The 22,775-nt window shown below is 49.7% G+C and overlaps 1 protein-coding gene across 2 annotated transcripts in view; it reads left to right on the top strand.

Annotated features, from left to right (window-relative positions):
• Positions 1 to 22,775, top strand: part of SH3PXD2B (SH3 and PX domains 2B) — a 102,240-nt gene that overhangs the window by 9,977 nt on the left and 69,488 nt on the right. The window lies entirely within an intron of this gene.

Here is a 22,775-nt window from a genome sequence, read left to right as displayed (position 1 = left end):
AGCCTGGCACTTTGACATGCAGGGATGATATACAGATAAACAAACCAGGAATTCAGACTTCAAGGAGGTCAGTGTTCTGAGAGAGACAGGTAGACAGGGTGTTTCAGAGCTAGTCTGGAACTTGGGGAGTAGGCACTTGGGTTCTGGGGAAGTTGGACTTGGATGAGGCGGCATGGCAGAGGTGATCCAAGGCCGATCACAGAGCCGGGGAGGGATTCCACAAGTGGGAAAAGGGAGGGGAATTTCAGGCAGAGAACAGGAAGGCGAAGAAATGGAAACCCCAGCATAAAGTGTGTTTGAGAAAAGCAGGAGAGCTTTGAGTGACAGAGATGCAGCGTGCCTGGCAGGTGCAGGCCAGAAGGACCTGGGGGCTCCTGAGTGGGCCAGCAACCACAAAAGAATACAAAGCATGGACGCCACGCTCAAGAAGGCCATGGCCCCAGTATACACGGGCTGGGGGCCAGGGGTCGGCACCAGAGGTGTCCAAAAGGAAGTCACTGGAGTAGTCAGGAAGCTGGTAGTCAGGGCCCCTCCTGCTGGCTGGGTGGTTAGAAAGGCCTTTCACAGGAGAATGGAGGGGGCAGAACACAGATAAAAAGTGGGAGGATCTTGGAGAAAGAAAGCACCTGTCCACAGAAGGGCTGTGTGCAGTGAAGATGAAGTCAGGGTGGGAGGGACGGGAGGGAAATATTAGAGGGGACTGTGGGAGTCCAGCTCCAGGAAGAGAGAATCTGATTGGTCAAGCCCAAGATCACCTGGCCGTCCTTTGGCCCAGCAAGGGCCAGATATTGGAATAGATACTCCCCCTAAATTGCAAGCAGTGGGAGAGACAGTCATTGTAGGAGATTCAGGGTACTGTTGCTGAAGAAGGAGCTGGTGGAAACCATTGATGCCGGCCACGTGGGTACTATTATTAGCCCATTTCACAAGTGTGGAAACTGAGGCTTGGAAAGGTGGAATAATTTACCCAGGATTGCACTCAGCTCTATGTGCATCATTGACCACAAATGAGAGTATAGTCTCTCTCCCCAGACATGAAGGGAAACATTGCCTTAAAGCACATAAGGATAATATTTTCTAGTCTGCTTAATTAAGCAGAATTGCATGGACCCCCTGCCCACTGCATTGGCAAAGACAGCTAGAAACCCACACAGTGGCGTCACCATTTCCTCCTCCCCAGCCAAGGTGTGAATCAGCAGCCTTTGGCTTCGGGCCAACCTTGGCTGCCAGTCCCTTGCACAGATGTGGGTTTATTGTCTGCCCTGGCCAAGCCTGGCCCCAGGCCGGAGAGAGGCTAAGATAGCCAGGCAGCCTTTGTCCCCATGGAGGTCACCGTCTGTTGGGAATGCATCACCACTGCACTGGGGCCCTGATGGGGCATAGCATGGAGCTGTGGTGACAGGGAGGGGTCTGAGGCCTGGGCTGCCTATTCTTCACTGGGACAGAGAGGTTTGCTCTGGAGGGGGAAAGCCAACTGGCAGAGGAATCCTCAACACAGGTAGAATTCAGAGGGTCCTGAACTTGGAAGGGGGAAAGTTCATCTTTATTTCCATTAGCCTCCGGCCATAACTTAGCATTGCCTTTCTTTGTGAACGAAGGCAGCAGCCCTCGGTGATGTTAGTAATACCTGGGACTTTGTCGCCAGAGGTAGTGTCGTATCACTTTATAGTTATTGCATGGATCCCAAAGATCATTCATTTATCGTCTGCTGGTAGTAAGTAGATCATTCACTACCGCTAGATTTCGTTAATAAAGGGGTACCTGTATTCGCCGTTTTGGTTTTTGAAACCCTTTCAATATATATAATTCAGTGTAATCCGTTTTCATTTGAAATCCTTTGTGCTTTATTTTATTAATGCTAGATCATTCTGAGAAGTGGTCCATGGGTTGCGTGAGGTTGCCAACGGGGTCCTAAGCTCAAAAAAAAAAAAAAAAAAAAAGATGAAAAACTTCTGGGTAGAAGTTTCCAACTTTGGGTTTGGAAGCCAGATGGCATGGGTTCGACCCAGCTCTGCTGGCTCCCGGCTGTGTGAGCTGGAGTAAGCGTCTTAACTTCTCTGTGCCTCACTTTTTTCATCTGTAAAATGAGAATAAGAATGGCACCTACTGTGGGTTGTTTCACATAAAGGGTTTAGAGCAGTACCCGGCTGTGAAAGGGCTGGGTAGTTACCTGTTAGTATTGTCTTAGCATCATCGTTATCACCATTACTTTCCAGACAAGCAACGCAGCTGATATGACTCGGGTGGTCTGGAATGATCGCACGTTGAGAAGCATCCTCTAAATGGACTAGCCCGGGATGCACCCCCTGAGATTTAAAGCGGTTTTCCTGGATGATTTATATATTCGGATATTCAGCGGTGTGGTAATTAAAGCGATGTCGAAAATAGCCTAGATGTTTGTCGTTGGAAATGTGATTAGATAAATGATAGATGGCCTTCGGTGGACTATTAAGGGTTCTTTAAACATGGTTTGTTCAAAGAATTTTTAACGAGATGAGGAAATGCTCACCATCTAATGCAAGTGAAAAAGACAAATTGTATATACAATGTGATCTTCATTTCTTGAGTACTTCCGAAAAGAGTCTGGGGAAGAAATATGCCCAAAACAGCATTTCTGGTGGTGGAAACACGGACAGTTTTAAGACCTCAGACTTTGCTGTCAGGGCTTGTTCCCAGCTGGATTGCACAAGTGACTTGACCTCCCGAGGCCTTACTTCCTCCACTACAGAATGGAAACAGCGATACAATGCAGCCTCATAGGAAGTACATCTAGGCTGTTAGTCGTTGTGAAGAATTATATTGTTTTATATTGCATTATATTTTTGTGTGTTATCGCACGTTTCCCTGGAGGGGAGAGGACAGTGTAGTATGGCAGAGGTGGGAAGGAGAGAGGGAGAAGGAGGGGACCCTGCTTCCCTTGCTCCCCCTTTTCCTGTCTCATGGACTTGTGTATGAACCATGAGAAGCTGGCAGAAAATTCCACACAGGAGCTCGAATTGAGGCTGGGAGGAATATTCTCTGCCAGATGAACCCAGCAGGATATGGGGACAGGGGTGGCCAAGGATACTCACAGAACTTGACCCTTAGGAATCACTACGGTTTTTGCAGGAAAAAGTGCTCCTTGTCTGTACAAAGCTTGAAACCCACTTCTGTAGCCCCGCCCCCCCCCTTTATCTGGTGCAAGAATCCCTCTCTCCTTATGACACCTCTACTAGGTGGCTGTCCTCAGGGTCTGAGAGCTCAGTCCTTCCACATTCTCATCTAGTTGTTTTCTCCTCCATGTCCCCAAGCCCAGTGGGACAAGATGAGGCCAGACTTAGGGGTAGGGGGCAGTTGTTTAGGGAGTATTCTAGATTAGTTGGCCTCTTTCTGCCTGTCACCCAACCAGGGCACCCAGCTTTGATTCTGAGGCTCTCAATGGACAAACACCATTGCAGTGCCCATATATTGGGTCCAGTCATCCATTGACGTGTCTTCTCTCCCACTGGGCCTGAGTCCCTCATAGTCCAGGGCCTTACTCAGGACAGGAGCCACGTGTATTCCTTGAAGCCATAACTGCTTGGGCTCTCTCAGTCCCAAGGTCCCATGATTCTAGGGCGATGGCCGTTGACATTGTTCAGCTGAGACAATCAGATTCCTCCTGACGACCTCCTTTTGCCACCAGACCAAGCCTTTTGTCATAGCTGTTAAGGCACAGGCTTTGGAGGCAGCCAGACCTGGATGCAAATCCCGGCTGTGTCATTTTCTAGTTGTGCAATTTTGGGTGGGTTACTTAACTTCAGTATCTTCTTCATTTATAAATGGAGGAGTCATCCCAGTACATGACACATAGTAAACACTCAAGAGAAAAGTAACTGTAATTCTTAGTCTATCTGGAAACAGAAGGAATCCTCTAACCCTCTGGGATGCTGTTAGGTTGAACCCTATGAAATTGTCCATTTTTTACCCAAATGGCAGTTTCACTGGGTTCAACCTAATGATATGAATTTGATTTGGGCCTAAGGAACTCACTCTGCTTGCGTGGAAGGAGATTCACTACTATACCAGACATGTTGCAGACATTATCCCATCATATGCATTACAACAACCCTGAGAGACAGGAAATACTTTTATTAGCATCTCTGTTTTACAGACGGGGAAACTGAGGCTCCTCAGTAGCTTGCTTGAGGAAGTGTTTTTAGCAGGATCAGAACCCACGTCTGTCCAACTCAGAGTCCGTGTGGTTGGCATTGTTGCTGTCTTGAGGCTGGGCTGCCTGTCCTGTGTGGTGTCATGGACGAATGCATGGAAGAGCTCCCAGCATTCTCTTGAGCCCCCTGGCCCAGCAGCTGGCACATGTGGACCAGAGGCTCCCTGAGATGTCACCTGGGGGACCCCACATTTCTGACCCTCAGTTAGACTGTCTCCGCTTCCACAGTATTCTGCTGCAGTGCCTTTGGCCTTGGTTGGAGGACTGGAGGGTGATAAGGACTTGTGTCAGTTATCCTTCCGAACTTTGGGAGTGTTCTTCCCAAACCCTCCTGTTCACCTGATTCAACACCTAGATCCTGGTGTCTAGACTCTGGATCCAGGCACAGTGTCCCCTCGTCCAGCCCTTGTCCACAGCCCCACTGAGGCAGAGCCAGAGTGGCCACTAGAGGCAGGAGGCCGGACAGGGAGCCCTTGCAGAAACCCAGACTGGTGACTGTGTTGGCCTGAACTAAATAAGGCCATCAGCTTTTCCAGACTCAGTTACCCCATCTATAAAATGGGGAAGACAATAGGTCCTGCCCCATAGGGGAATAAGGATTAACTGGCCTGAGCATGGCCAGTAGTAAGGAAGTGCTCCTTAAATGTGAATCTGTGTGGTTGTTTTGCTGTTTTTCATTAAGAGGGAACCCCTGAGAGACTCTAAGGAGGAAGGAAATCCAGTCAGATGCTGTGTTTTAGAAATATCCCTGTTGAGGTGAGCAGAGGGGCAGGAGGCCCTGGAGGGAGCAGCTGCTGCATCCAAAATGAGGTGGCCCAGGCCTGAGCTGAGGCTGCGTGGTGGAGGAAATAGCCAGCGAGGAGGCAGCATGAGCCAGCGGGGCGGGGAGGACCCAGGATGAGAGCTGGCTGCCAGATTCTTTGCTCTGTCTTCTCTCCTACATCTTTCCAGCCACCCTGGCCCCCATCTCCTCCTCCACTGAACTCCCTCCCAGCTTGGAAGTCCCAAGTCCATGTGACCTTGTTTTAGAAGGTGCCAGACTTCTGGGGTCTTCTGATTTCTGCAGGATCAAGAATAGCCAGGCATCTGCACACATTTCATTGCCTTGGTACCCACTAACTGTAGGTTGGGGGAGAAGTAACAACTATTCTTTATTGAGTAGCTGCCGTGTGCCTGGTGTTGTGCTTAGAGCTTTGCATGCGTTGAATCAGCTGATCTTTACTGTCATCCCATGAGGGAGGCACCACTATTACCCCCATTTTACAGATGGAGAAGCAGGCTGAGATAGGACTTGCCCAGGCCCATGCAGCTAGGAAGTCACAGGGTTTGAACCCAGGCTTCGGGTGGGTCTGGCGGGGGTCACACTCTGGAGTTTTCAGACGCACCCCAAATGTACTGTGCAGCCAGGTTTGAGAACCTGTCGGGGACAGTAGGTATGTGGTTGGGGCCGTGCACTGGTTTATGAGCCCATGTAATCTGTACATTAGAGAGCGCCTACTGCTCACAGGCACTCTTTGACTTGGAATATGTGGCCTCATTTACATTTCAAAACAGAGACTTGTTGCCCAAAGTCACCCGGCTGGTAAGTGGTAAAGCAGGATTCGAGGTCGGCTCTGATGTTCTTGGGAGCCAGGGGAAATGAACATACTTACTTATGGTCCCTTTGACTCCTTTTTACCTGGTCTTCTTGGTTAGGAATGGGCATTCTGAAGTGAAATAAATCTGGGTTCACATTCTGTCATCCTCCTTCACCAGCTGCATGGCTTTGGGGCAGTGACCTAACCTCTCTGAATGTTGGTTTTCTCTGCTGTGAAATGGGGTGGATAGTAAATTTCACTCCATAGGGTTTCCTGAGAGCAGAGTGCTGGGGATTTAGTAAGTGGTCATTAGGTGTTGGTCCTCCTTTGGAAAACTCCTACTGATTCCTCGAGATCCAGAGCAGTTGGTTTTTTGGTTTTTGTGGGGTTTTTTTGTTTGTTTGTTTTTCATCTGGAAAGCCTCTCTGAAGTTCTCCCTGCACAATTAGCCCTCATCCCCTCTGTGCCCCCACAAGAGTCTATAGAGTGCTTCTAGGGAGCCTGTGGCCTGTGATGTCGTCTCTCTTGAGTACCCACTATGTGCCAGGCACTGTGCCAGACCCTTTAGGTAAGAACTGAGACCCATCTGACCTTGCCTGCCTGACCACGTATCCTGGGGTTTTCCTACCATGTCACGCTGCTGGGGTTTAGATCTTGGCTGTGTCACGTGGTGGCTGTGTGACCTGGGGTAAGCTAGTTGCCCTTTCCGAGTCTCCAGATCCCACGACATAACATAAACGAAGTACTTGGCATAGCCCCCGATCAGCCCAATAAATGTGGCCCGTTTTGATTCTTTTTCATTACTTGGGCAGCTTTATCCCTACTGTCTGTGGGGATATCCCTACATACAGATGTGTTGCACATAGTGGGTGCTCACGTGGGCTTCCCAGTTCTGTCCCGTCAGCCCTGTTAACACAGGACAGGTCCCAACTTGAAATCTCTCAGCTCTGTTTCCTGCAAGGCCCCGGGCTCCTCTGAGGCCTGGCAGCCTTAGAGATCCCCACAAGCCCTAAGTGCCTGCCCTGGAGGCTTTCCTAGAAAGCCAGCCTTCAGGTTGGTTTCAGCAAGCCTGGGCTCCAGCTGCCAGCACCTCTGCTTGCCATTGGAAAGTTCCCCATGCTGCTCTGGGCCAGATGTGTGCGAGGACGTGTGTTGGCAGCCAGAGGCCCAGGCTGGAGCTGCACACCCGGCCCAGCGAGTGTTTCCATCAGTTCCATGGCTCAGTATAGAAGAATGGAGGTAGCCTGGCCAGCCTGGAAGTGGTTCCTGCTGCCCGCCATCTGGAGAAGACTCTGGCAGTGAGGGAAAGACAGGCTCCAAGGGTGGGCAGCTCCATGTGCAGGCACACAAGGAGGGGACGGTTGACTGGGTTTCGCAGCATGACCTTCCTGACTGTTCCTTTTAACATAGCTTTACCTCGAAAAGATTTGAGTTGGCCCCAGGGGAGACGGACTGTCTGAGCCTCCAGCGCCTCATCTCTATAATGGGGTTAGCAGTGATAGTGCTGGAAGCTACCTAGAGTCGGGCCGTGTGCCAAGCACCTTGCGTGCATTAGCTCCTGTAATCCTTAGCCAACCCTAAAAAAGTAGGTACTATTCTCTCCATTTTACAGATGAGAAAATGGAGGCTGGAGCCATGCATGAACTTGCAAAGTCACACAACAGCTTCCAGCTATAGAGCCGAGATTCATACCCGGTACTCTAAGGCCAGTGCCTGCCTGTTTTTTTAATGACATTAAGAAGTGATTGATGTGTGTGTGTGTGTGTGTGTGTGTGTGTGTGTGTGTGTGTGAGAGAGAGTGTGTGTGAGTGTTATTTTTAGTTTTTAGTTGTGTGCGGTAAAACTCCCTCTTTTGGTATAGCATCCTGAGTTTTTATGCATGTGCAGGTTCTCATAACTACCACCACAGACAGGATACGGAACAATTCCATCATCCCCGCCAAAGAATTCCCTCAGGCTGGCCTGGTGGGATGGGAATTTGCTCCTGTGGTGTGCTCTTTTTCTCCATCGCCTGTTCCGAGAAGCCTGGGGGGGGTGAGAGGTGGACTTCTCTTCCCGGGTTGGGCCCCATGCCTGCATTCTCCTCTGTCACAAAGCTGGTTCTGTTTCTAGTTGAGCTGTCCATTCAGCCATTTCAAGAGCATTGTCACTCTCCAGACACAGAGAGCCTTGAGTGAGGTCACCTTGATTTATGACTGCGTGGCCCTGTCTTGGCTTTTTGTCACTTTGCCTGCCTGCCTGTCCATCCGTCTGCCTTTCACCAGATGTTTCCCAAGGGCCTAATGTCACCCAGATGGATTTGGGTGGCAAAGCCATGGTGCACCAGATGGATTTGGCCCCTGCCCCCTCAAGCCTCCTGGGGGAGAAGGGGTGACAGTCGTGCAAACAGAACGGCACACCCAGAGGAATGTATACAGAGAGAGGGCAGTCCCAGTGGCTGCGGGAACCCAGAGAATGGGGCCAGACCCAGACGTGGGGTCTTCAAAGGCTTCCTGAGCTGACCCCTGAGAAGTAAAGAGGCACTAGACAGGCAAAGGGAGAGGTGTTCCTGCCAAAGGCCATAGCATGTGCAGGGCCAGGAGGCAAGGGAGAGCCTTGCTGGGAGGAAGCCCCTAAAACCCCATAGCGTGCTGCTGTTGTCTTCCTTGACAAGGCTGAAAGCTCCAGAAGGGCGGGGGCCTCTGCCTCCTCCATAGCCAGAGCTCCAGCTCTTGGAAGGGAGCCTGGTACACAGTGGGCACTCTGTCCGTATTGGCTGAATGTATGAGCGAATGAATGAACTGAAGTGTTTGAAGCAGAGGCAAGAGACACAATTAGATTTTCACTTTAGAGAGAATGCCCCTTTGTCCCATCTCCCAGCCTCGCACTCCTCTGCCCACGGGTGGTCAGAGACCCTCAGCTCCACTGCACATTCACTGCATACCCTATGGACGAGGAGCGGTCGGAACACAGCCCTGAACCAGAGCATCTTATCTGCAGCTAACGCCACAAGCACTTGGATTTGGGCCCCATTCCAAGCATTCACTTAATTGAAAAGATTGGGAAAAAAAAAAAAAAGAAAAAGAAAACTTGGCAGCCAGCCACCCCCAATGTGTCACTTGCTGTAGAGCCTGAGCTTGGTGATTCCTGACGCCGATGTGGGGACAGGAAAGTTCTGGCCTGGGGCCAGGACACCTGAGGCCTGGCCCTGGGAAGCTAGGAGGAGACAGGACCTCAGAGGCTGAAGGGGCCAGGATCCAATCTGAAGTCACCTGCCCTTCGCAGCTGCGTGACCTCAGGCATGCCACATCACCACTTTGGGCCTGAGTTTCCCTCCCCTGACCTAAGGGGGGGCCCCACCTTCCTGGCAGACATTTCATGAGGATTGCACACTCTGTTCATAAAGCACTTAGCACAGGCCCAGTGTTTAGCAGCACATTTCCCAACATGGTCAATAGTTTTGCCTTGGGCCCCCACTCGCCTTGGTCCTGCCTCACTGTGACACCCTGCGATCACCTCCTGGGTCTCCAGGACATCGTGACATTTGGCAGCGTTTTCCCAGGAATAGACTCAACGTACTTTCTCTGAAAAGATAAATACACGGTCTTCAGCACTTCCGGTGGTGTTGCTGCTCCGGGGTGCTGGGAATCAGACAAACTGCAGGGTGTTGCAATTCCAAAAAGAGGTTGGGAGTGCTGACCTACATAGGCCAGATGTTGGGCAGACAGCTGGGGAGAGCCGACAGATCGGAACCAGAGGGAACTCGTGGTCTCCACGGGGAGCGGCAGAATCATGTTTCCCATTAGTTAAGCCTTCGGAGCCCATCCAACTGCCTCTGCTCTCTCCCTGTCTCCTCCACCCTTTTCTCTTTCTCTCCCTGCCTGCCTCCTACCCCCCTCAGACTGGGCTCCGTGGCCCACCTTAGGCCAGCATATTGCCAGAGACTGGAGCCCGGCCAGTCATTACCAGGCTGTCCCCGGGATCCGCCAACCCAGAAACCCAATGAGTGTGGGAGCTTAATGGAAGAGGGGGTTGCACTAGCCTTTTAAAGCTGGTTTCTTACTTAAACTAGGGTCTGCGTCTCCTGGGCGCCCTTAGACATATCCCCAGGAGCCTCCTCTGCAGGAAGTGGGTTCATCTGGATCTTGAAACTGACACAGCTGCCTGATTTCAGGACTGCACGTGCTTTTGCAGTTAAGGTTGCGGCACAAGACAGCTTCTGTTATTGCTGGCTGAGCACCCGCTGCAGAAACTGTGTGACTCTAAGCAGAAGCTGTAGCCCCTCGGTGAGCTGCGTAAGAGACCATTTTTCCTTCCTCCATCTGAAAGGGACTCTGCTGCTCCTCAGATCTGAAGAATGGCATTCTGGAGCAGAGCTCCTGCGTCCTCAGCACCTCCCAAGAGGAGCTCTGAGTCTGGTTCCAACCCTCCTATCTGCCCTCTATGTGACCTGGGCAAGTCGCTTCCCCTCTGTGGCCTCATAACCCCAACTGTAAAATAAGGGATGGTCTGGGGTGCCCGAGTGGCGCATTTGGTTAAGCGTCCAAATCTTGATTTCGGCTCAGGTCAGGATCTCACGGTTCATGGGAGGGATCAAGCCTCACATCAGGCTCTGTGCTATCAGTGCAGATTCTCTCCCTCTGTCTCTGCCCGCCCCTGCTCACATGCACATTCTCGCGCTCTCTCTCTCAAAATAAATAAATTAATTTAAAAAATAAAAAATAAAATAAGGGATGGTCTAGAACAGGATTTTCAAGTATTTTGAAGTCTTGGAACCCCCTGCTGTTGGCAGTGAGGACTGTGGGCAGTGGAAGAGGCCAGGCCCTATCAGAACCTTCACTGATGATTGCCTTGTGGACCCACAAGGTCTGGCAGTCGGGCCTGTAGGCTGCTGGGTTACATCCTTCTTCATATATACAAGAGCTAAAGTGGTGCTGCCTAGTGGAAACCAAGGTAGAGAGACCCAGCCACCTCCCCAGGATCCTGGGGCTCCTTACAGGCCAATTTGGCCACTGGCTTAATCACTCCTAAAGTTCTCCAGACCAGTCATTGTGCAGGAGGCCTGAGCCAGGGCAAGAGGATCCTGTATAGAAATTTGGACACTCTCGTGGAAGTGAAAGAGTCCACAGCTGGCAGGTTGCTGCACCTCTTGGCCCATCCGTATCTTCATTTGTAAAATGGAGGGGTTGATCCAGATTAGGGATGCTGAGTATGCAGCACACATCCTACAATCCCCGTGCCCGTGGCAGACATTGTTAATGGATCACAGAACTCTGTCTTGCTGATGTGCCTTTCTTACAGCCTCTGCAGGAAAACAGCCTCAGTCCCTTCCGCACCACTGGTGCCCTCTCTTTAGATATTTTTTTTTCCATCTCCCAGGTCATTCCAGACTGCCCACCAGCACTGTAGAGCCAGAAGAGGGCTTCCAACTTAAGAAATGTTGTGGGCTCATTGGCCTGTAAACAACGGAACTCCAAACCAAGTGAGAATGGCAGTGGGTTCCACTGAAACAGTACTGCCCTCATTCTCGAGCCTCCTTCTGGCCCCGTCACAGTGTCTGACATATCCACAAACCCCTGTGCTACATATTCTTAATTCAGTATTCTTCAGATTGACTCCATTTTTTTACTTAAATTATTTTTAAAGGTGAGGCTTTCACTGTCTACCATAAATGGAAAACTAGCACTTGCTAGAAATAGAAGGAAACTAAATAAAAAGGAAAAGGAAAAAGCCGTGTGTTCAAGTTGTTCCTGGCTAGTGTTGCCTGCCCTGAGTTGTCCCTTCTTTTCTAAGAAGAGACCAGCAAATGTTGGAGAAAGTGTTAAAAAGCCATTATTGCCAGCCTTCTGAAGGGAGGGGAATGTCAGAGACTAATTTTCCCTCTGTGGGATTCCCTGCAGCTTAGTGCTGAGATCCCGTATCAGCTAGTACCCTCTCGTGTGCCCTGAGCTCCTGTGGACCTTGAGACACAGTGATCTTAGGAAAGACCGTCACTTTGGAAAGCCCTTGGACCAGACCCTCCCCACCCCACCAAATCAAAGCTCTGGCCACTCCAATCCAGATCAAAATGTAATCACTTGGCCATGACTCGTGCAGCAGCCCCACCCCTTCTAATAGTATCAGCTGGGACTTTAAGCTGGGTTCTTTGTCAACCCTAAAAACCCCACGGAATATATATGCAAATATGATGTTGGAGGGTGTTCCCCCGGGTCTCAGAGATTTTATGCACAGGGCAGAAACACCTTCTCATGTTTTCGAGAGTTCATATGATGAAAGCAAGCGTCTGAGATCAGAGCACTCCTGAGGCAGGGCGACAGCTGCTTCATATCATGCTGCCCTGGGGCCGTAGTACTGGGGCCTTTCCAAAAGCTGCAGCCATGGCCGGTGGGTCTGCGGGGGATGGGGGTGACAGTTAACTAGGCTGCTGGGAGCTACCCAGGTGCTTGGCTTGTTTCAGACCAGCCACTGCTCCTGGAGTGTTTCAGGGGCCTCTAAGCTTTGTTCTGATTTAAATCTTTATTCATGGACAGATTGGCCCCTTGGCTGTTGTCTCTTGGAAATGGGGTCTAAATTCCTGCATGCTTAATGGGGGCCCTCCAGGCACTGGGAGCCCTCACCCCCTTGGACCAGGGCTGGACCTGCCAGGTGAGGTGAGGGCAGAGGGCTTAGGGAGCACACATTGAATACCCTCCCTGGTGTCCCAGCCATAAGCTGAGATTCCAACCAACACGGGTTCCATTTCTGGAGCTTAGAAAAAAAAACAAAAACAAAAAACCCATTTGATCTTACAATGCCATAAGGTTGGATTTTTATCCCCATTTTTCAAAGAACAAAGAGGCTCAAAGAGGCTGAGGACTTAACCCAACTCATGGTAAGGTCAGGACAAAGGCCCCCTCTGCCAACTCCCAACTTCCTCCCACCCCACACTCTCACCTGTGCCATCGGCTGTGGTAGCACCCGGTAGGTGCTCTGTGATGTGGAAGGATATTCCAGAGGGATGGCCCCAGGACTGAGCCAGGGTAGTGAGAGAAGATGCTGTCCTGGGGCGCAAGGCAAGAAAGTGGGCCACAGACCCTTCTGTCTTCCTAGAATAGTGGCATCCTTTTTTCTGATTATAAAAGAAAATCTGAAAAATATGAGAAAACTTCAAGAACAGAATAAAAAAAAGTCCTACATATTCCTGCCAACCCAAGCAAACCATATATATGATATATGTATCTCACTGGCTTATACACATAACACACACACATTTATATGCCCTACAGTCAATCTGCAGTATTTGTAAATTCCATACTTGGGAATTTGCCTACTTCGTAAAATTGATTCGTAATCCAGCATCAAAACGTACCACAGTTTTGTGGTCGCTTGCAGACGATGGGCATGTGCACAGCAGCAAAAACACACAGTGTGCGTGTTCCCAGCTGAGGTTAGACAGGACGACATTCTGCCCTCTGGTTTCAGCCCTTATACGCTAAACAAGTGTCTTTTTCATAATCTCTTTAGTGCCATTTTTTTTTGTACTTTTGTTGATTATTTCACCTTTTTTTTTTAATGTTTATTTTTGAGAGACAGAAAGAGAGTGCAAGCGGGGGAGGGGCAGAGAGCGAGGGAGACCCAGAATCTGAAGTAGGCTCCAGGCTCCGAGCTGTCACCACAGAGCCTGACACAGGACTCGAACCCACAAGCTGTGAGATCATGACCTGAGCTGACGTCAGACATTTAACCAACTGAGCCACCCAGGCGCCCAGTTATTTCACATTTTAAAATGACCCCATAGTGCTAAAGTGCCGTCTAGCGTTCCTAAGCTCAGAAGGGCTGTGATGTGTCATAGCAGAGAAAATACACGTGTTAGATAAGCTTCATTTAGGCATGAGATATAGTATCACTGGCCCAGAGTTCGGTATTAATGAATTTATAATATACATTAAATAAGGTGTCTTTACACAGAAACAGCCAGGCTATATACTGACTGGTTAATGAAAACGTTGGAACCAGAACCTTCAGGATCCTAATCTTGTAGTTCCCCAGGAGCAGTGGTTCAGTATTTGCTAAATCAGTGTTCACAAAAGACTTTATAGAACATAACTACCGCAAATGATGTATATGCATGCACACACATACGTTTATATACAGTACATATAACTTTTTCAAGATGGAGATTACATTTTTTTAGCCTGTTCTTTTTACCTAAGATAGTGCCTGAACTTTCTTCTGTACATCATAGAATTCTTTTCGTTGCATAAAAACTCTCTTCTCGCCAAAAGGGGAATTAACTGGAAGGCCCAGGCCCCTGTCGTGCGTCATAGAAGCCATGGGTGGGCAGGCGGGCCCTGGAAGCAGGAACTGAAGCACTGGCAGGAGCCTAGCAGGGCTCTCCCTCTCTCTCCTTTCTGTGCCTTTCCTTCATTTGTCCCTTTCTGCACACTGAGCGCCCTCATAAAGTGTGGAGGTGCTCAGGCTGCAGCCAACCCCCTGGCTGGAGCTGACATGTGGTCTGATTCTAGATACCTGAGAGAGAGAAGCTGATTGGCCCGCCCTGGATCAGTTGTGGTCAGTTGTGGCCATGAGACCGGCAGGACAGGTGGTGCTTCTCAAGTGGGGGGTCCAAGAAGGACTCTCAGCATCTACCAGAGGGCTTTTTTTTTTTTTCTGTCTTCTGAGAGCAGTCTAAGTTGAGAAAAGTAGCTTCTAGAAGCCTCAGAACAGAGTAGTCCTCAGAATCCAGGGGTCCCTGTGGCCAAGGCCACACCCAACACCATCCATGAGCAGATGGGGTTCTTCATCCTTTGTGAGGTACCTCCTGGCAAGGTCAGACTGACCTAGGACTCCTGGAATAGTCTTCACCCCTTGGTAGAGGAGGAAAGGCCAGGGTAAAGCCTGGCACCAGGCAGGCTCACAGGTATGTGATGACCCTGCATTTGGGCCAGACACAGAACTCCCCTCCACTGAGGCTGAGGCTCAGGGTGGGGGTAGGAGGTGGCGGGGGCCTTCCCCGCAGACATTCACGGGGAGGGGACAGGGCCCTGACTCATCTGACAGCTAGAAGATGTGTGCCCTGGCTCAGGTGAGCTGGGCCTGTGTTCCCAGGCCACGCAGGGGCCAGTCCTTCTGACCCTCATGGGGCCTGGAGAAGACCGTAGAAGAGGCAGGGCCCTGGAGGGGGTGGAGAGATGGGGGCAGGTGGGCGGGTTGTGGGAGGCGCATCTGTAGAGGCAGTGAGCAGAGACCAGGTCTCCCTCAGCTTTGTGTCCCTGGGTTTAGCTCAGCATGCTGAGGGCAATGGTACCTTCTCTACACCAACCATTTACCGCGTGCAGGCACCATGCTAGGCACTCTGTGTGCACATTCTCGTGTCATCATCACCCCAACTCTGAGGTTGCAACTATTGTGATCCTCATTTCTTCCAGACAGGAAGCTGAGTCACAGAGAGTTCAAACCACTTTCCCAAGACCACGCAGCTAGTTGAGTAGTTGAAAGCAGAGGTGAATCAGGGCCATCTTAACTCCTGAATCCCACAGCCTCCTGGTGGGCTCTCAAAAACAGAAGAACCAGCATGCATCTTCCTGTAGGCCCACAGTCCAGCTGCAGTCCAGCTGCCGGGGTGGAGGCCTGATTCCCTGGTGCAGCAAGGCCATCGGGGTTAGAGGCAACCTGGATCAGAGTCCTCATTTTGAACTGCAGAGCTCGTGACCTCAGGCAGGTCACTGCACTTGTGTGCCTCCGTTGCTGGCTAGGAAAATGTGAGACATGTTATCCTAACCTGTGGGCTCTGGGGAATTTGGGAGACACCACGGCCCAGCCATGTGCCCAACTCTACCCCAAGCACCCTGGTCATGGTATACCCTGCCCCCACAGCCCTCCCCTCCACCAGTCCATCTCTGTACTGACTTAGAGGAAGTGAAGAAACCCAGCACTTCTGGGCCTGGTGGGAACCCGGGCCTGGGGAGTCTGGGCTTTGTAAGTCACACAGGCCTGACTGCTGAGGTTGAATAAGAAGGGGTTTCCATGGTGGCTAATTCCAGTTTAAGGCCTCCTGTGAGGGAGCGGGAGGAAACCCTTGGGGGCCCTCAGACACCAGTGTGGTCATTCCCAGAGGGAAGGAGTCCCGGCTGCTGGGGGAGACTCTCTGCTCCAGGCAGACGGGTCAGTGGGAGGGGTTGTGAAGCAGGGCACGGAGCACAGAGGATAGGCGAGCCTGAGGGACCATCTGAGAGACACGGCTGGACCAGGCTCCCTTCCCACAGACCTCAGGCCTGCCTCGGGCAGGCATTGCCACCTGTGAGAGCTTGACCACCTGGCATCTCCATCTCATTCTCATTTTTTCATGAAGCATAGATTTTCCACTGTGCTCAGAGCTGGGCATACAGCACCCGGGGAACAAGACAGGCATTGTCTCTTCTGTCAAGAAACTTAGAACCTAGTGGGAAAGCAGACACCTAGCAATTGCAGTAAAGCTTAACTGACATGAGGAAACGGTGATGGGGAAACAGGTACCAAAGGAGACATGTAGCAGGGAGAGCCAACCCAGTATTGGTGGGGAAGGAGCAGTCCGAGAGGGCTTTCCGGAAGAAGTAGCATTTGAACGATGCCCTGTTAGCAGACTTCTAGAATAGCCCACATTCGGAATTTGACTGTTTCCTCATGGTGTCATTTAGCTTGTTCCCCATCCTCTTTTGTTTTCTGTAAATTGGAAATTAGGTCAAGAGGCTTGAGATTCAGGTTAAACATTTGGGCGACAGTACTTGACAGAAGATTTTCTTGATTCCACGTTGCATCACCTCGGGGGCCGCGCGGTGCCTGCCTGCCTCTATTGGTAATGCTGGGTTTGGTCACCTGGCTCCAGTTGGACTGCCAGTCCTCCACTGAAACGGTACATTTGTCCCCTTGCTGGGAGAGTAATCCGTGGGGTGATCCTTTCACCGTCTGACTACCCTGATCAACAGCCTTTCACCCTGTGGTTCCGCTTCCATCCAGAGTGGCTGTGCCATCTTGCTTTCCCACCAATGTGTGAGAGTTCTGGTGACCACACACTTTTGTCAGCATTTGTTTTCAGTAATTTTTTGTTTGTTTTTGTCAGCAATTTTTATTCTAGCCATTCTGATAGGTACGTGGTGAAATCTCATCATGGTTTCGGCGTGCCTTTCTCTGATGGTTAATGATGTCGAGCATCTTCTCATGTATGTCTTTGCATCCATATATTCTCTGTGGTGAAGGGTCTGTTTAAATCTTTTGTCCATCTTGTGATCACGTTGGTTGTTTCCTTACTGTTGAGTTTTGAGAGTTTAAAAAAAAAAAACATGCTCTGGATACAAATCCTTTCTTGGATATGCAGTACATGTTTTGAAGGCTGTACCAGGGAGAACATTTCAGTGTCATTTCCAGAGGAACGTGACATGGACTATATAAATCTGCTTTTGTTAAAAATTATTTTTTTAGGGGCACCTGGGTGGCTCAGTCGGTCAAGCGTCTGACTTCGGCTCAGGTCGCAATCTCACGGCTCGTGGGTTCGAGCCCTGCATCGGGCTCTGTGCTGACAGCTCAGACCTAGAGGCCGTTTCAGATTCTGTGCCTCCCTCTCTCTCTGTCCCTGCCCCGCTCACACTCTGTCTCTCTCTCTCTCTCTCTCAAGGGTAAATGAACATTAAAAAAACCTTTTTTGATTATTTTTTTAATTGTGATAAAATATATATGACATATCATTTTACCATTTCAACCGTTTTTTGTTTTGTTTTGTTTTAATTTTTCTTTTTTTAACGGTTATTTATTTTTGAGACAGAGAGAGAGCATGAACGGGGCGGGGCAGAGAGAGAGGGAGACACAGAATGGGAAGCAGGCTCCAGGCTCTGAGCCATCAGCCCAGAGCCCAACGCGGGGCTCGAACTCACGGACCGCGAGATCGTGACCTGAGCTGAAGTCGGACGCTTAACCGACTGAGGCGCCCCTCAACCGTTTTTAAGTGTCCCGTTCAGTGGCATTAGGTGCATTCGCTTTGTTGTGCAACTGCTACCACCATCCGTCTCCAGACCTTTTATTTTTTCATTAACACTTATATTGTATTTAACACCATTGAACACTAACTCCCCATGTCCCCACCCCATCCCCTGGCGACCCCCACTCTACTTTCTGTTTCTATGAATTTGACTCCTGTAGGGACCTCCTATAAGTGGAATCGTACGGTATTCGTTTTTTTGTGGCTGGCTGATTTCACTTAGCATAATGTCTTCAGGGATCATTCATGTTATTAGCATGTGTCAGAATGCCCTCCCTTTTTAAGGCTGAGTGATATTCCACTGTATGTATACAACACATTTTGTTCCTCATTTGGCTGTTGTGAATACTGCTGCCATGAAGAAGTCAGCTTTTAATTCCTTCAACGGCAGGCCACGGAGCGTTAACTGGATTTGGGATATAATCTAAAAGTCGTTGGGGCGCCTGGGTGGCTCAGTCGGTGAAGTGTCCGACTTCAGCTCAGGTCATGATCTCGTGGTTTGTGAGTTCAAGCCCCATGTCAGGCTCTGTGCTGAGAGCTCAGAGCCTGGAGCCTGTTTCAGATTCTGTGTCTCCCTCTCTCTCTGACCCTCCCCCGTTCATGCTCTGTCTCTCTCTGTCTCAAAAAAGGAATAAACGTTAAAAAAAAAAAAATCTAAAAGTCAAGGTCAGGTATGTTAGGATTGCTTTGGTTGCAAGTAATACAAACTATAACAGGCTTACACAAGAAAGGGAAGGTTTTGGCTTGTGTCCATGAAAAGACCGGGACACTGGGTCCAGGGGTTCAAATGATGTCACAGGACTCAGGCCCTCTCTGTCCCTCTTGGCTGCTTGCTTCTGTGTGGCAGGTGCTTCCCACATGGTTCTCCCAGCTAGCTGTCACAGTAGGGAAGAGGGGCTCTTCCCTGATCGTGCCATCAAAAGTCCCAGAATTGAGTCTCATTGGCCTGGCTTGGGTCATGTGCCCATCCCTGAAGAATTGTGGAGGCCAGGGGTAGACAGTAGTTTGGGACACCCACCCATTCTCTGTCACAAAGACCCAGTGGCGGCAGAGGAGTGATCTTCCAAGGGAAATCAGGTGCTGTTACCAAGAGGAATAGAGGAGAACCAGAGAAGCAGTAATGTGTCGGACAGCTGCTATGCAGGAAAGACTGTTTGCATATGTCCTGTGTGCCAGGCATCGGGCAAAGCCCCATGTACCTTAGTGATTACAGTGAATCCTCAAGGGAAAGTAGAGAGAAGGACACTGCGGCCAGAGAGGTTGGTGCGTGTGAGTCTCACCCAGCAACAGGGCTGGCATTAGAAGCCAGTGAGTATGCCCTTTCACCCCAAACCCTGGGCAAGACCAAAACCCTGCACTGGGGCAATGCTTGTTAAAAATTAGATGTGTGCCTAAAAATGCAGACATTAAATTGTGTTCACAGGTTGGTTCCACTAAGCCAATTAGGCCTGCTGCAGAGTCCTTGTACCATATGTACAGAACTTTAAAAACTATAAACAAGAGATCGAAAATGAATTGTGTAAGCAGAATTTTTTTCCATTTATGGGAATGTTTTTCTTACTGGTTTTCAGAAAACAATGAAACTTTGATGGTCAACCTTTTTTTTCCCCCTTTTTTTTTAGTTTACTCAACGAGCTTTATTTCGATACTCACTTTATTTTTTTTTTAACATTTATTTATTTTCGAGAGACAGAGTGTGAGTGGGGCAGAGACAGAGAGAAAGGGAGACCCAGAATCTGAAGCGGGCTCCAGGCTCTGAGCTGACAACACAGAGCCCGACGCGGTGCTCAAACTCATGGACCGTGAGATCATGGCCTGAGCTGAAGTCGGATGCTTAACTGACTGAGCCACCCAGGCGCCCCTTTTCCCTTGTTTTTTAATCCCCATTAGTATTATTCTTCACACATGGTCATCCAGACTTTGCTTAAGCATCCCCCAGTGACAAGACTTTTGGTATGGTATTCTCTGGGCCTCAATTTACCCATCTGGATGTTGGGCCATTGGATTGGCTGTGTCCCTCTCAGTGACAGAAAAGCCTCCTTAGTGGTGTCCCTCCTCCTTGTCAAACCATTTTTCACACAGCAGCCAGAAGGATACATAGGAAAACTTTTTTTGAAACATACGTTTAATCATGTCACACACACACACACCCCACCCTTTGAAACCCCTTAACAGAATAGAAGCCCATCTCCTCCCTGTGACCTGCAAGCCCCTCATAATGCCGCTGGTGCTTGCCTCCCAGCCCCAGCCTCCTTCCTCCCCCGGCTCTGCTTGCCATGACGGCCTTTCTGCACCTCAGACATGTCCTGAACCATCCGGCATCCGCATCCTTATTCATCCTTTTCTTTCTGCCTGGAATACTCTTCTCTCAGTTCTTCTCCCTGCCAGCTCCTTGTCCCTCAGGTCTCCGTTCAAAGCCTGCTTGCCCCAGTGGGTCTTCCCTTCCAGGGACACTCATCCACCCCAGCCTCCCCCATTGTACAATCATACCAGACTTTGGGTCCTTCCTAAGCACTGACTGTAACTTATAATTCATACGTACTTGCTTGTCTGCTGGTCTGTTGCCCATCTTCCCATTTCCCAAGGGCAAGGTCTAGGTCGCTCTTGCTCTTCATTACATCCCAGCACCCAGAGAGTGCCTAGCACACAAGAGGTACTTAATAAATGTCATAGAGTGAATGAATGAATGAATGAATGAATGACAAATGGGAGCCATTCAGAATCTCTGTGCCGGAGTCTTGATGAACAGAATGGATGTCTTTTTCATAAAACTGACAACTCTCTGGGTGGCTTTGGAGACAGTTCTTTTTTGTCAGAAAATCACCTTTCCGAGGTGACTCCTAAAGGATGTCTTGACCTGTTCTTTGGCTTCATGAGGTTCCCAGGACCAGGGAGCACCAACAAGGGAGGGGGGTGGGCCCGGATGCCCAAATCTCTGATGTTGAAATAGCCTGTTTTTATGAACAGGGTGGGACAGGCCCTGGGGAATCAGAGCGCAGGGCACTAAAGTTTCTTGAACTTTTCCTTTCTGCCAGGCAAAGAGCTCAGAGCTTTGCCTCTTATAATCATCGTAACAATGTGTGAGATGGGCTTACTGACCCCATTTTACAGTTAAGGAGGCTGTGGCCCCAAGGTTAGGAAATTGTGTGAGTCTAGAGCCCAGGTTTCTTCCTCTCCATCATGCTTCTTTGAAATAAAATCCATGTTGGATTTGGAGAGGTCATTCGTGGTGGACTTAGCTTGGCACTCAAGGGCACTTCCCCACCTTGTCCTGAATTACCTTTCCATTATTCATTTCTTCTACCTGTGAGACCCTGGTGTTCACACTGGTCCCTGGCTCCGGCCCCCCATGGTTTCTCCACCCTGTTCCATTTTGAATGGAAGTTTCCTTGTAAAGTTTCCACATCGTTCAAAGTGCACCGTGATGACTCCAGGCTTCAGAGAGCTCTCTCCTACCTCCCATCCTGCCTCGGTCAGGACTAGATTACCTATGTCAAAAACCCAACTTAAACTGGCTTCAGAAATAATTCAAGAGGGCAGGTTTGGCCCAAGGTTTCTCGGCTCAGTAAACTTGACAGACCAGGAGTAGATTGAGGTTCAAGCAGAACTGGATCTAACGGTTCGACTGTGTTCCCAGGAACCTGCTGATGTTGGCATCCTTGCAGGCAGTAGTGAGATGGCCTGCAACAGCTCCAGATCTACTGCCTAACAGCCTAGCAACTTCAAAGAAAAGACAGCTTGTCTTTTTTAAGGGTTGGAGCAAAAGAGCCGACTCTTGCTGGCTCTGATTGGCCCAGCACAGGTCACGTGCTCATTTCTCAACTAATCACCATGGATCATGAATGGCACCCACCTCTGTATCTAAGGCACTGTGCTGGGGTGGGGAAGGAGGTTCCCAGGAGAAAAGTCAAAAAAGCTTTGGTGGGAAGAAAAGGGAATCAGTACTGGGCAAAAAATAACAGGCGTGCACTGCCCACAGGTTATTTTCATTTACGTATGTGTTGTCCCTCCAGTCACTCCTCAGCTCATGGCCTCCATCACCGTCGAGCCCATCGTGTTTATACAGCATTTCCGCCTTTCCAAAGAGCTTTCACATACATCCTTTTTAGTTGTCCAGGTGGTGTGCGGGGCCACGAGGTACTGCCTCTGACCAGCTGCCACCTCAGTTTGCCCAAATTTGTCATCATATATTATTTTCTGCATGTGCCGTGACTTATGACAATGATGGAAACATGGCCCTGTGGTTGCCCCCCCATCGTCAATCGCGTGATATCCTTACACTGTCACCCTGAACAGATGCTGTCAGACCAATTTACCAACGAGGAAACACACCTGGAGGGAGAAAATGACTTGGCCCCAGGCCCCTAATTGGTGGCAGTGGCGTGAGGCTTAGCTTATGAGAAATACCACAGTGCTAAGAGCCACAGGTCTCTGCGACTTCTGACAAAAGGCAAAGTGTTAAGAATGACTGGAAAAATAGCCAGCCCTGTGGCTCTCTGGATTGAGTGGAAAGCAAGAAGTCCCTGCAGTGCTGAAAATAACACTATCTCCCGAGATGAGCAGGGTGTTAATGTTTTCCATTCTTGATTTCACTTAATCCTTTGTATAATTCTCAGAGGTGGGAGTTATACCCATACTGTTGAGGAGGAAGCTGAGGCCCAGAGAAAGCAAGTAACTTCTCCAAAGCCACACAGCATTTCAGCAGCAGAACTTAGATTCAAACCCAGGTCTTTCTGACAGCCCTGTGCTTTACTCCAGAGTCCTGGAGATGGAAGAGCTCCCCGCCCCCACCCCCAACTCTTTCCTTTCATTTAAATCCAAGTTAGTTACCATGTAGTGTAATAATGACTGCAGGAATAGAATGTAGTGATTCATCACTCACCTATCACACCCAGTGCTCGTCCCAACAAGTGTCCTCCTTAATGCCCCTTGTCCCTTTAGCCCATCTTCCCACCCAACACCCTGTCAGCAGTCCTGAGTTTGTTCTCTGTATTTAAGAGCCTCTTATGGTTTGTCTCCCTCCCTGTTTTTATATTACTTA

Source organism: Panthera pardus, unplaced genomic scaffold (assembly GCF_024362965.1).
Source record: "Panthera pardus isolate Hobbes unplaced genomic scaffold, ASM2436296v1 HiC_scaffold_2, whole genome shotgun sequence".
Taxonomy (NCBI): Eukaryota; Metazoa; Chordata; class Mammalia; order Carnivora; family Felidae; genus Panthera; species Panthera pardus.
The sequence above is the reverse complement of the archived record's forward strand: the minus strand, read 5'-3'. Positions and strand labels throughout refer to the sequence as shown.